General features: G+C 46.6%; 1 protein-coding gene across 2 annotated transcripts in view; it reads left to right on the top strand.

The window, feature by feature from the left end:
* The window catches only part of LOC126291814 (facilitated trehalose transporter Tret1-2 homolog), a 179982-nt gene that overhangs the window by 76618 nt on the left and 89021 nt on the right, over nucleotides 1–14343 (top strand). For both annotated transcript variants that reach the window (XM_049985511.1, XM_049985510.1), the window contains exon 3: nucleotides 11788–11926. The gene's annotated coding sequence lies outside the window, so the exon portion shown is untranslated. The remainder of the gene's footprint in view (nucleotides 1–11787; nucleotides 11927–14343) is intronic.

Here is a 14343-nt window from a genome sequence, read left to right as displayed (position 1 = left end):
GGCTCTTATGGTGGAAGATTGGCAACTTTATAAAAATGACTATTTAAATAAAACCCATGAAATTCAGACTTACATAAAGTGTACAATATGCTCTACATTACACATATACCGCCTCGCAAGATGATAGGCCTTTACGTTAATTCTATAAATTCGTTAACACCGAATCCTACACACATGACAGAGGCAGCTATTAACGTATGGCAGATCGACAGACAGACAGACAAAAACTAACTGCCTAACAAATGCGGACGAGAGACAGGCGAGCAAGCTGGAGACGAGAGACTGACCAAGAACACAAGTAGAATTTAGCAAGTAACTGAAACAACATATCACTAATCACCCAACTTCTAATAACTGCGATTTCTAGCGAAGACCTGGTGCAGCATCCCCAAAACGCTCTCCCGAAACGTCCGCTGCCACCAGCTTCGACGGACGCAGGAAGGCGCGCCGATCTCCCGTCTCACGGCGTCGCAGCTCGCACCGGCCAGCCGATGTGGTGGTTTCGCTTCTGTTACTCTCGTGTGACCCGCGAAGCCACTACCCCTTTCTATACGGCGCGGCCCACTGGACTCACGTGGAGACCTCGCATGCGTCGACGCTCCAGGCGGACAAGTCGTGTCCCAGTGCGCGACCGACCTACCGATCGATCCAATCGCCAGTGCCCATTTGTCTGAGGAAACTCGAGCAGACTGGCGGCCTAACACATGCTAGCACTCCGGACGACCGACAGGCACTAATCGTCTCACCAATGCGGACAAGAGACAGACCCAGACTAACTTGGCCGACCAACTGACCAGACTCGCCTAGACTGACAGACTGTCCTGGCTGTCCAACTGCCTCCGACTGACTGACTGACTGACTGACTAACTGCCTATCCGCTTATCCTCGCCGAGACTTACAGACTCACTCTTTTGCGGAGCCGATAGCGCCCCTTAAGTGCACTTGAACAGGCAACTTTTCCCCTTTTCCACCAGAGGGAGACACCAAAGCTGCGATTGCCACAGCGGTGCCACCGCCAGAAACGGAGGGCGACTGTTTCACACTACGGGCTGCGGCGCGCTCTTCAAAATAGCAATTTTTACCACGGCTCAACCCCTACCAGCTGTATGGCGAGTTCTGAGACAGCGTTTGCTGTACAAACCCTACCGATTACAACGTGTGCAAGCTCTCAACTCCAATAACAAAGAGAAGCGTCTCGCATTTTCTGGTTATATGCTAGTAAAGATGGAGGATGACTCATTTCTACAGCGTGTAACTTTTAACGATAAAGCGATGTTCCACCTTAGTGAAAAAGTCAACAGACACAATGTCCATGTATGGGGTATGGAAAATCCACATTCACCATTGCCCGAAAGAGACTCACCGAAGATCAACGTTTTCTGTGCCGTATCCTGTACAAAAGCCTGTGGACCATTTTTCTTTGCGGAAAGAACTGTAACGAGAATCACGCACCTTGAAATTTTGGAACAATGGCTGTTCCCTCAAGTTATGGAAGATTCCCAGGATTTCATTTTCCAACAGGGTGGAGATCCGCCCCATTGGCACCGTGATGTACGAGGCTTTTTGGATGACTCCCTTCCTCAGTGCTCGATCGGTCGCAGGGGACTTGAGGACCTGGCTCTGCACTTCTGGCCACTGAGATCTCCTGATCTCACACCCTGCGACTATTTCTTGTGGGGCTATGTGAAGGAAGCTGTTTACGTCCCGCCTCTACCGACCACTCTGAACGATCTGGGGAACCGGGCCACTGCTGCCGTGCACTCAGAAACAGCAGATACGCTTCTGTGTGTGTGGGACGCGTTTGGCTACCGCGTCGATGTTTGTCGTGTAGCCAAAGGTAGCCACATTGAACATTAGATTTAGTAGTGCGTAAGCTTAGTGACTGGTGATCTGAGCAGCTTGGTCCCATAAGATCTTACCACAAATTTTAAAAAAAAGTAAATAAATAAATAAATAAATTCAGATGCCTGTTAGGCATACTACAAGCGAAAAGTTTTATGTTAGGAAATAGTTTCAGATTTCACTCATGTGCTCTGGTTTCTCACCGAGCGAGGTGGCGCAGTGGTTAGCACACTGGACTCGCATTCGCGGAGACGACGGTTCAATCCCGTCTCCGGCCATCCTGATTTAGGTTTTCCGTGATTTCCCTAAATCGCTTCAGGCAAATGCCGGGATGGTTCCTTTGAAAGGGCGCGGCCGATTTCCTTGCCAATCCTTCCCTACCCCGAGCTTGCGCTCCGTCTCTAATGACCTCGTTGTCGACGGGACGTTAAACACTGACCACCACCACTATCACCATCTGGTTTCTCAAACACGAGATAGAAAAGTAGTAGTAGTACGAAACTTTTATATAACTCTGAAACCGTTATATTTCTTCTCCTTCCTCGTTCAAATAAACAATCTTGTTATCACTAATTCTGTAACTATTCCTTTCATAGTCAAAACATATTCTCCTGTTAACTTCGCTAACCCTGCCAGAATCACCGGTTTAGTTATCCCACGTTATTTCTCCGGTTATGTGTTATTACGTGTTCGTACAACGACGTTTCTCCTCGCTCTTCCGAGAACAGAACTGAAGCGGCTGCCAACTGGGGCTGTGCAAATGGCCCTTAGTAGTCTAGCCGTATGGCAAAAATTTGCTGTAAAAATTTCATTTCTTACATACACCGACAAGATAATATGTAATCCTTCTTACCTGTTAATCGTGTTAATCCTGTTAGTCGTTTATTTCCACTCTGGTGTTCTGTGGATTTCACTAATAATTATAACAACGCCGACCATTTGCACACCCAGTCAACCACATAAATAAACAGCAATTGGCACTCAGCTGTTCGGGTTTATTCGACACAGCTCATGTAGTCCCGTCCCCTTTTGTTTGCAGGATTCACCGAGCAGGGACTTCAAAAATCAACTTATGATTCGTTCAGAAATCAGCTTAGAATGTGTACAAAAATCTTCAAAAACAAACTGGGATGTGTTTCAAATTGTATCAATAATCGATAGATATTAGGCGCTTTGTGAAGCAAGGTTTTTTTCCTTGAAGAATGTCAGTTCGTCGCCAACTGAAATTGCCTCTACATCTACATCTACATCTACATGACTACTCTGCAATTCACATTTAAGTGCTTTGCAGAAGGTTCATCGAACCACAATCATACTATCTCTCTACTATTCCTCTCCCTAACAGCGCGCGGGAAAAACGAACACCTAAACCTTTCTGTTCGAGCTCTGATTTCTCTTATTTTATTTTGATGATCATTCCAACCTATGTAGGTTGGGCTCAACAAAATATTTTCGCATTCGGAAGAGAAAGTTGGTGACTGAAATTTCGTAAAAAGATCTTGCCGCGACGAAAAACGTCTTTGCTGTAATGTCTTCCATCCCAATTCGCGTATCATATCTGCCACACTCTCTCCCCTATTACGTGATAATACAAAACGAGCTGCCCTTTTTTGCACCATTTCGATGTCCTCCGTCAATCCCACCTGGTAAGGATCCCACACCGTGTAGCAATATTCTAACAGAGGACGAACGAGTGTAGTGTAAGCTGTGTCTTTAGTAGACTTGTTGCATCTTCTAAGTGTCCTGCCAATGAAATGCAACCTTTGGCTCGCCTTCCCCACAATATTATCTATGTGGTCTTTCCAACTGAAGTTGTTCGTAATTTTAACACCCAGGTACTTAGTTGAATTGACAGCCTTGAGAATTGTACTATTTATAGAGTAATCGAATTCCAACGGATTTCTTCTGGAACTCATGTGGATCAGCTCACACTTTTCGATATTTGGCGTCAACTGCCACCTGCCACATCATACAGCAATCTTTTCTAAATCGCTTTGCAACTGATACTGGTCTTCGGATGACCTTACTAGACGGTTAATTACAGCATCATCTGCGAACAACCTAAGTGAACTGATCAGATTGTCACCCAGGTCATTTATATAGATCAGGAACAGCAGAGGTCCCAGGACGCTTCCCTGGGGAACACCTGATATACTTCAATTTTACTAGATGATTTGCCATCTATTACTATGAAACTGCGACCTTCCTGACAGGAAATCACGAATCTAGTCGCAGAACTGGGACGATACCCCATAGGCCCGCAGCTTGATTAGAAGTCGCTTGTGAGGAACGCTGTCAAAAGCTTTCCGGAAATCTAGAAATACGGAATCAACTTGAGATCCCCTGTCGATAGAGGCCATTACTTCGTGCGAATAAAGAGCTAGCTGCGTTGCACAAGAGCGATGTTTTCTGAAGCCATGCTGATTACGTATCAATAGATCGTTTCCTTCGAGGTGATTCATAATGTTTGAATACAGTATATGCTCCAAAACCCTACTGCAAACCGACGTCAATGATATAGGTCTGTAGTTAGATGGATTACTCCTACTACCCTTCTTAAACATTGGTGCGACTTGCGCAATTTTCCAGTCTGTAGGTACAGATCTATCGGTGAGCGAGAGGTTGTATATGAGTGCTAAATAGGGAGCTGTTGTATCAGCGCAATCTGAAAGGAACCTAATCGGTATACAATCTGGACCTGAAGACTTGCCCGTATCAAGTGGTTTGAGTTGCTTCGCAACCCCTAAGGTATCTACTTCTAAGAAACTCATGCTAGCAGATGTTCGTGTTTCAAATTCTGGAATATTCCATTCGTCTTCCCTGGTGAAGGAATTTCGGAAAACTGCGTTCAGTAACTCCGCTTTAGCGGCACAGTCGTCGGTAACAGTACCATCGGCACTGCGCAGCGAAGGTATTGACTGCGTCTTGCCGCTTGTGTACTTTACATACGACCAGAATTTCTTCAGGTTTTCTAGCTCTCGGGGCAGATAGTCCGGTTTGTCGTTCCCCCTCCCCGTCCAGTTGCGGGCGTTGTTGGTAGCTCCTTGGTTAACCGTGGCGGTGAGTTGCTCAAAGGTTGGACGTCCACTCGCCGTTACACATCTTTGTGAGTGTCGTACACCGCTCCCATGTGGGCCGCGCTGCAGCACAGTTGCGTCGGCCCCAGTTTTGAATAGCACCATATCGACGTGCAGGGTATATTTTAAACAAGCCGGAACGAGGTTTAGAAACTCGGAAATGGTTCTACCCTTCGGCCGAAAGCGAATGATTATGTCCTTTTTCATGTCAGATAAATCGCCCGGTTTCCGCACAACGAAGACTGCGCTGTTTTTCGTGCGCTCCCGAGTCGGCTTATATATCCGTCGGTGCTAGTGCTGCCACCTGCCCTCTGTGAGTGGTTGCTGCCCAATGACGTTGAACATAGGGGTGGTCACATTAAGCTCACTGGACTCTGTATGTTTTACCTGGTGTTCCAAATAGTTCCAGACATCCTCTATGGCATTAGGATTTGGTGACTTACAAGGGGAGGCCGCCAATTGTGAAATTCAGATTTCATTCATACTGCGCATAATAAAAGCTCATGGCCAGAGGTGTAATGTGGCAAAGCACCAAGATGCAATTCTCAACAGTTGTCGAGAAAATCGACAGTTAAAACAAACCGCTGCGGTGAAATACTCTCTACGATTAACAATTTTCTACAGCGTCGTGGCGCAGCAGTAAGCTCTCGGGTTCGTAATCCGAAGGTCGCCGGATCGAATCTCGCGCCAGGCAACTTTTTTTTTAGTATTTATTTTTTGCAATTCAAATGTGTGTACACACATACATACGCACAGACACACACACACACACACACACACACACACATATATATATATATATATATATATATATATATATATATATATATATATAATTCCCGGCAATCAGTTGCAACAATTATGCATATAATAAGTTGCTGAAAGTCGTTGGCAGTGAAAACACTGGCGACTTCGAATATCATTATGTTTTCCTCAAACAAAGTTGTATTTCACAAATTTTATCAATTGTCTTCATAATGTTAACCACGTATAGTTAACGGAAGACGTAGGAACGATATTCCGAAACGAATACCTATAGCGTAAGTCAAACGTTCGATTTAGAATAGAGACCCCACGAACACAAATTTCCTGTGGCAGGTATGAAATATGAACTCCGTTACTCGCTCGTTACACTTGAAGGACGGATGTTGAATAGGCCGAATATATATATATATATATATATATATATATATATATATATATATATATATATATATATATATATATCGGAGCGCTTACCGCTGCGCCACGACGCTGTATAAAATTATCAATCGGAGAGAGTATTTCACAGCAGCGGTTTCTTTTAACTGTCGATTTTCTCGACAACGGCTGAGAAGTGCATCTTGGTGCTTTGCCACATTACACCTCTGGCCATGAGCTTTTATTATGCCCAGTATGAATCGAATCTGAATTTCACAATTGGCGGCCTCCCCTTGTTAGCGAATGAGTAGAGGTTGCGATTAGGTGTCTGCGTGTTCGTCACACCATAAACCTGAGATGACAGCGATATTGGAAAACGAGAGCGCCTTGAAGATGTCGGTGCAATCGGCGGCTTGGGTCATCTGAAAAAAGAGGCGAAATCGCGATTCGCTGGATAGGCACAGTCAGCTACTGCCCACTTTCGGCATTGTTTGGCTGGCTGGGGACGGGGAAGTTTGTCTGCGAATGCGACCAGTGGCCTTTCCGGAAGTGATCGGCTGCAGATGTCCCTTGTATGAAGCTTTTTTCACAGTGAACTACGACACTGCTTGAGAAGGATCTGCACCAATTCCTGTAGGGTTTCAGACCGATCACCATTATGGGTGGCACTTGTCTCTAATTCATTTCGGTTGAGATTTTTTTTAAACAGCTGCTTTTGCACAGTTTTACGTGGCAGCGGGTGGTACGCCATTTCTTGTAGACCCGTTGCTCAGTCTGCAAAGGTACTGCAACAAATTGGACAACTTCACTCACCTTGTGGACCTGGGCACGTCCAAACATGGCACCTGCTCTTTGCCTGTCGTTCAGGTCTCGATATCTACATATCTGACTGTGGTGATTCTACACAACGGATTGGCCGATACACACCGCTTAGCTACCATATACACTCCTGGAAATGGAAAAAAGAACACATTGACACCGGTTCGTCAAACCCACCATACTTGCTCCGGACACTGCGAGAGGGCTGTACAAGCAATGATCACACGCACGGCACAGCGGTCACACCAGGAACCGCGGTGTTGGTCGTCGAATGGCGCTAGCTGCGCAGCATTTGTGCACCGCCGCCGTCAGTGTCAGCCAGTTTGCCGTGGCATACGGAGCTCCATCGCACTCTTTAACACTGGTAGCATGCCGCGACAGCGTGGACGTGAACCGTATGTGCAGTTGACGGACTTTGAGCGAGGGCGTATAGTGGGCATGCGGGAGGCCAGGTGGACGTACCGCCGAATTTCTCACCACGTGGGGCGTGAGATCTCCACAGTACATCGATGTTGTCGCCAGTGGTCGGAGGAAGGTGCACGTGCCCGTCGACCTGGGACCGGACTGCAGCGACGCACGCACGCCAAGACCGTAGGATCCTACGCAGTGCCGTAGGGGACCGCACCGCCACTTCCCAGCAAATTAGGGACACTGTTGCTCCTGGGGTATCGGCGAGGACCATTCGCAACCGTCTCCATGAAGCTGGGCTACGGTCCCGCACACCGTTAGGCCGTCTTCCGCTCACGCCCCAACATCGTGCAGCCCGCCTCCAGTGGTGTCGCGACAGGCGTGAATGGAGGGACGAATGGAGACGTGTCGTCTTCAGCGATGAGAGTCGCTTCTGCCTTGGTGCCAATGATGGTCGCATGCGTGTTTGGCGCCGTGCAGGTGAGCGCCACGATCAGGACTGCATACGACCGAGGCACACAGGGCCAACACCCGGCATCATGGTGTGGGGAGCGATCTCCTACACTGGCCGTACACCCCTGGTGATCGTCGAGGGGACACTGAATAGTGCACGGTACATCCAAACCGTCATCGAACCGATCGTTCTACCATTCCTAGACCGGCAAGGGAACTTGCTGTTCCAACAGGACAATGCACGTCCGCATGTATCCCGTGCCACCCAACGTGCTCTAGAAGGTGTAAGTCAACTACCCTGGCCAGCAAGATCTCCGGATCTGTCCCCCATTGAGCATGTTTGGGACTGGATGAAGCGTCGTCTCACGCGGTCTGCACGTCCAGCACGAACGCTGGTCCAACTGAGGCGCCAGGTGGAAATGGCATGGCAAGGCGTTCCACAGGACTACATCCAGCATCTCTACGATCGTCTCCACAGGAGAATAGCAGCCTGCATTGCTGGGAAAGGTGGATATACACTGTACTAGTGCCGACATTGTGCATGCTCTGTTTCCTGTGTCTATGTGCCTGTGGTTCTGTCAGTGTGATCATGTGATGTATCTGACCCCAGGAATGTGTCAATAAAGTTTCCCCTTCCTGGGACAATGAATTCACGGTGTTCTTATTTCAATTTCCAGGAGTGTACATGACGATACAAAATGCTTTACATGACCACCTACAGCATTCCACATGGAGTAACGTGATCTTTTTCAGATCCGACTCAATTTTTATTCGATGCCCTATGTGGGACATGTGGAATCTACATCTACATCTGCATCTAAAGCAACACTAAACAAGCCAACTGACGGTCTTTGCCAACTGGTGATTTTGGTAGCACTATCTCATGTCACCCTTCCTTGTTCTGTTTGCTAATTAGCTTTAATTTCTTTTTCGGGGCACAAAGGAATTAAAGACATTAGTTGCAAAGAGCATCTTTTTATATCAATGGGGAATTCCGGGCTTGAATTCGACACAGAGTCTGCCGCTTACTAGTCAGTTGAGCTGATCGCTACGCCATCCACACACAGCAGTTACCGCAACCACATGGAATACCCTAACACGCCTCCCGTCAGGGCCATGTTCTCAACTTATACCACCCACTGCCGATGTCGTGCCCCCGCACGTTAGCCTCCTTACCCATGGCATCTCGCCGATTCCCGTAAGAGTTAGAGCCTGGTATTCATCTGCTCTCAGGAGTACGAAATCAGCGGAAGGAAGCACTCGTGAGTTCTAAGTTGCTGCCAGCAGTCCGAATAGCACAATGTATGTAGCGAGTTCAAAAAATGGTTGTATACTCCAGACATAGCGAGTATGTGGGCGACCTGCAGTGTATGGTGTCTGAAGAAAATCCACTTGCCAAGATCGCTGAAAAAACCATTTTATTGGATGAACGGTTTCGACAGAGCCATGCTGTCATCGATGGATCATATGCTTTAAAATACAACATTTTGAGTAATACAAGTACTTTCACATTCCATGTACACTTCAAAAATGTTCAAATGTGTGTGAAATCTTATGGGACATAACTTCTAAGGTCATCAGTCTCTAAGCTTACACACTACTTAACCTAAATTATCCTAAGGACAAAGATACACATCCATGCCCGGGACCAAATGTATGCTTCCCACAATCGTGAAGATCACGTCAAAATTAAAGGACTCTGTATAAACATAAACATAGCTGTCTTGAGCCGTTTAGAAATTGTTCACGTTTACGACCAGCTGGTGACACTGGTGGACAGTATGTTGTAATGTCTTAAAGCATAGGATCCGACGATGATAACGTAGCTCTGTCGAAACCGGTCATCCAAAATACGCTTTATTAGCGATCCTGGATCGTAAGGTTTTTAAAGTTACCTTAGAAATACAGTGTACAGTGCTTGAGCAGCTCCTCATTAGCAACACGTTTCTGTAGTCACTGTAAAGAGACCCTCGAGCTGATATAAAGAGCGAAGCCGCAGGACGGTGTAAGACTGGAAACCAGTAATCTGTAGTGACGAATCACGCTATAGGCAGGGGCTTTGCCGATGCACGGTTAACGTCAACTACCATTATACGTAGTTCCAACAGTGAAGTACGGACGTGTACTTTGGTGTGTTTTGCGCGTTTATCTGTCGTTTCCTTGTTGTGCTTAAAAAAGCAATAAACGTGGGTACGATATGTATACGTTTTACAGTATTTTGCGTTAGAAGAGGTTTGCGGAAGTTTGTGTGTGAATTCGTAAGGGACCAAACTGCTGAGGTCATCGGTCCCTAGACTTACACACTACTTAAACTAACTTATGCTAAGAACAACACACACACATCCATGCTCCAGGGAAGACTGGAACCTCCGGCGGGAGGGTCCGCACAGTCCCTGACATGGAACCTGAGACCGCGCGCCGCGTTAGAAGACGATGAATGTTTCTATGAGCATAACAACGCACCGTGTCATAGAGTAGCCACTGTGAGACAATTGTTTGCAGGTAACAGTGTTCCTGAAATGAACTAGCGTGCGCAGACTCCCGACCTGAATCCAGTGGAACACCTCTGGGATAAGTTGGAAATTTGGCTTCCCTCTAGACTAGGCAGTCCAACATCACTACCCTCTCTGGCTTTGGCTCTTGAGGAAGAAAGGTCCCGGATTCGTCCACAGATATTCAGACACCCCATTGCATGTGATTCCAGCAGAGTTCAAGGCATCATAACAGCGAGGATGGAGACATCCCATATTAACGTCCATTACTAGGTGTTCGGATACCTTTGATCAGATAGTGTATTTTGCACACCTGTGGAACAGTTTTGTGACAGCGAGTATCCCCAAGATTTTAAGCTTCTTAGGCAATGTAGTCCACTCGTGATGCCTTGTTTTCACGTTCTGTGATGCGGCGTGGATGGCCAACACCTTGTCAGCCACTTTCCATAGACACCAACGACAGTAGCAGGCCGACAGCCGACCAGCACTGCCGTTTCCAGTACCGTCTGCTCGCTGTCAGGCTCCAGGCCGTAATAATCTGTCCTCCAGAGTAGATTACTCAGTGGATTTCCTAGTTTGGCGGCCATGTCCTCTCTACAATGATTTCGCGTACAGGCTGGTCAGAAAGGGTGTTGAAGGATTGGTTGTACTGAGGAATAAATTTTAAGAAAAAAAGTTCGATACGTTGCGCCGTTTTCGAATTAGTTAGCATTGAAGTTAGCCGATCAGGCCGTTGCGCGCGCAGTGTTTAATTCAAGGTTATGGCACATATTAAACAATCCGAGCCTTTCAAAAGTTAATCATGAATACCTTCTGAATTTCCTCATCCATACTTAATTAAGGATTATGGAGCACATTAAGCGATCCGAACCTTTCAGAAGTTGAATTCGAGCAACGCACCAGATACAATTAACGTCAGTTGTTCTCATAGCGTAGATGACTGAGCACCAGGCTGTTCAACCTTTGGCTCGGATTCGGTCCTTACTACCGCCTCATGTCCAGTCTTTGTTCGATTTTAAGAAATAAAATGAAGAACGCGTTTGGCGTCGCCACCTCTGGCGGGATGCTTGATAGCGCACCCAATGACCTGACTGGCTAACCTCAGTGCTAATTAACTTGGAAACGGCGACACGTACAGAATTTTTTCTTCACTATTATTTCTAGGCATAATCTACCCTACAACTATCTTACAAGCTTTTCAACCAGTTCCTGCCCACCCTGCGTACGTCCCTTACTGCGTGACGTACCCGGAACGCAGTAACTGGGAGTAGACCTGTCGTGGCAGTTGCTCATAATACTTTTGGTTCTTCATTATATCATGGTTATGCATGATTCAACAATTTTTCATTTCTCCTCTAACCATTGCCACTTTCGGATTTTGCACTTTTTGTCAGTTTCATTTCTTATACGTCTTGATTTCCTAAATTCTTACAGGTTTTTTCTGGTTTCGTCAGTTAAATTCAGTATCTTGTGTGTACACGGAATATGCCATTATCTGCTGGACCACAGAACAAGAGACGTCTTGGAGTAACGCCGTTTCGTCTTTCCGTTTTCAGGTGAGCTGCGACCAATCACGGAGTGCGACAAGACGCAAGACGGCTGCTGCCAGCAATCGAACGCGGACCCCTCTCCAGGCTGGAGATGTATGTGACGTGAAGCGGCCGCATCCTGTCCGCCTCCTCAGGTGACACAAAGGTGAGACCACATGTACATAAAGTGTAGTGTGTGTGTGTGTGAAATCTTATGGGACTTAACTGCTAAGGTCATCAGTCCCTAAGCTTACACACAACTTAACTTAAATTATCCTAAGGACAAACACACACACAACCATGCCCAAGGGAGGACTCGAACCACCACCGGGATCAGCTGCACAGTCCATGACTTCAGCGCCCGAGACCGCTCGGCTAATCACGCGCGGCACATAAAGTGTACACCGAGCCCCCGTTTAATTATTACAGCTGATGTGGATCCTGGATTGTAAGGATAGCTGTGAAGCATGGACCGTCCAAAATTATTTTACCTGGGTCTGCTATTCATTGCATTAAAAAAAAGAAGGTTGCTAAATGTTATTCTTCAGAGATTATAGCATTTTTATTTGTTAGGAATAGGATGAGCAGTAACCTGCAAATGTTCTTCAATAACGCTGTAGTAGACTGGGGTGCTCAGTCACTGAGTGACTGTAGGGATGACCTGAATGGAATTTAAATGTGACGTACTGATTGACAGTTTGCTCTGGATGTGGAGAAATGTAATAATGCCGGTGAGCAAGGAAGACACTACTTAATGCTCAAACACAATATTGGTTGCCCGATGCAGAAACACTGAGCTGTGGAAAATGGTGTGTCAGCATCCCACGTTGGCGGCCCATAAACCAGAACTATCATCTTTATATACAGGGTGTTACAAAAAGGTACGGCAAAACTTTCAGCAAACATTCCTCACACACAAAGAAAGAATATATGTTATGTGGACATCTGTCCGGAAAAGCTTACTTTCCATGTTAGAGCTCATTTTATTACTTCTCTTCAAATCACATTAATCATGCAAAGGAAACACACAGCAACAGAACGTACCAGCGTGACTTCAAACACTTTGTTACAGGAAATGTTCAAAATGTCCTCCGTTAGCGAGGATACATGCATCCACCCTCCGTCGCATGGAATCCCTGATGCGCTGATGCAGCCCTGGAGAATAGCGTATTGTATCACAGCCGTCCACAATACGAGCACGAAGAGTCACACATTTGGTACAGGGGTTGCGTAGACAAGAGCTTTCAAATGCCCCTATAAATGAAAGGCAAGAGGGTTGAGGTCAGGAGAACGTGGAGGCCACGGAATTGGTCCTCCTCTAGTAGTTCATCGGTCATCGAATCTATTGTTGAGAAGCGTACGAACACTTCGACTGAAATGTGCAGGAGCTCCATCGTGCATGAACCACATGTTGTGTCGTACTTGTAAAGGCACATGTTCTAGCAGCACGGGTAGAGTATCCCGTATGAAATCATGATAACGTGCTCCATTGCGCGTAGGTGGACGAAACTAAAATGAGCTCTAATTAAACGTTTCCGGACACATGTCCACACAACATCTTTTCTTTATTTGTGTGTGAGGAATGTTTCCTGAAAGTTTGACCGTACCTTTTTGTAACACCCTGTATACTAAGATGGTATCTGTTCTGTCGGACATGTTCGAAAGAGCATATACCGACCATCTTCTTCTTCTGTGCGAATGCACAAACAGTGCCCGAACTCTTACGGGAATCGGCAACGCGCCGCCAGTAATGAGTATAATTGGCGGGGGCACTACGAATGTAGTGCGGGACAATACGATGAGAATGTGGGTTTCACGGGAGGCGTGCCAGAGATAAATCCTCTGTGTCTTCGGTGGCTCAGATGGATAGAGTGTCTGTCATGTAAGCAGGAGATCCCGGGTTCGAGTCCCGTACGGGGCACAGATTTCCATCTGTCCCCATTGACGTATGTTAACGCTTGTAAGCAGCTAAGGGTGTTCATTTCATTGCAATATCATCTTTATTACGAATTTCCGGTGAAATCATCCTCCTGAAAACAGCCGCGCCGGCCGCTGTGGCAGAGCAATTGTAGGCGTTTCAATCCGGAATGGAGCTGCTGCTGCGGTCGCAGGTCCGAATCCTGCCTCGGGCATGGATGTGTGTGATCTTCCTAGGTTTGTTAGGCTTAAGTAGTTCTAAGTCTAGGGTTCTGATGACCTCAGATTTTAAGTCCCATAGTGTTCAGAGCCATTTGAACCATTTTGAAAGTGGCCACTTGTATACAGCGATGCACTATTGAGTTGTTTACAGTCTTCCCATTGGATGAGGTATCCGTAGTGGGCACCGTGGGCGAAACGTGCTCCGCTTATATATGTTGCCATGCAGAACTTAAGGACGAGATACACGAATTGACGGAACGTACGAGATGCTACCCAAAATTTTCGGGACTGGTGCTGCCATCTGCTGAAAACCTTACCTTTGGACTAATGGTCACTATCACCCTCAAAGTAGTTCCCATCCGCACGTACACACCAGTCCCAGCGCTTCTGCCACTGGTCAAACGTTTTCTGTTCTTTGAGGGTGTTTATCACCGCCAGGGATGC

The sequence above is a fragment of the Schistocerca gregaria genome, chromosome 9 (assembly GCF_023897955.1).
Source record: "Schistocerca gregaria isolate iqSchGreg1 chromosome 9, iqSchGreg1.2, whole genome shotgun sequence".
NCBI classification, from domain to species: domain Eukaryota; kingdom Metazoa; phylum Arthropoda; class Insecta; order Orthoptera; family Acrididae; genus Schistocerca; species Schistocerca gregaria.
Note: the sequence above shows the minus strand (reverse complement) of the source record. Positions and strands in the feature narration are given on the sequence as shown.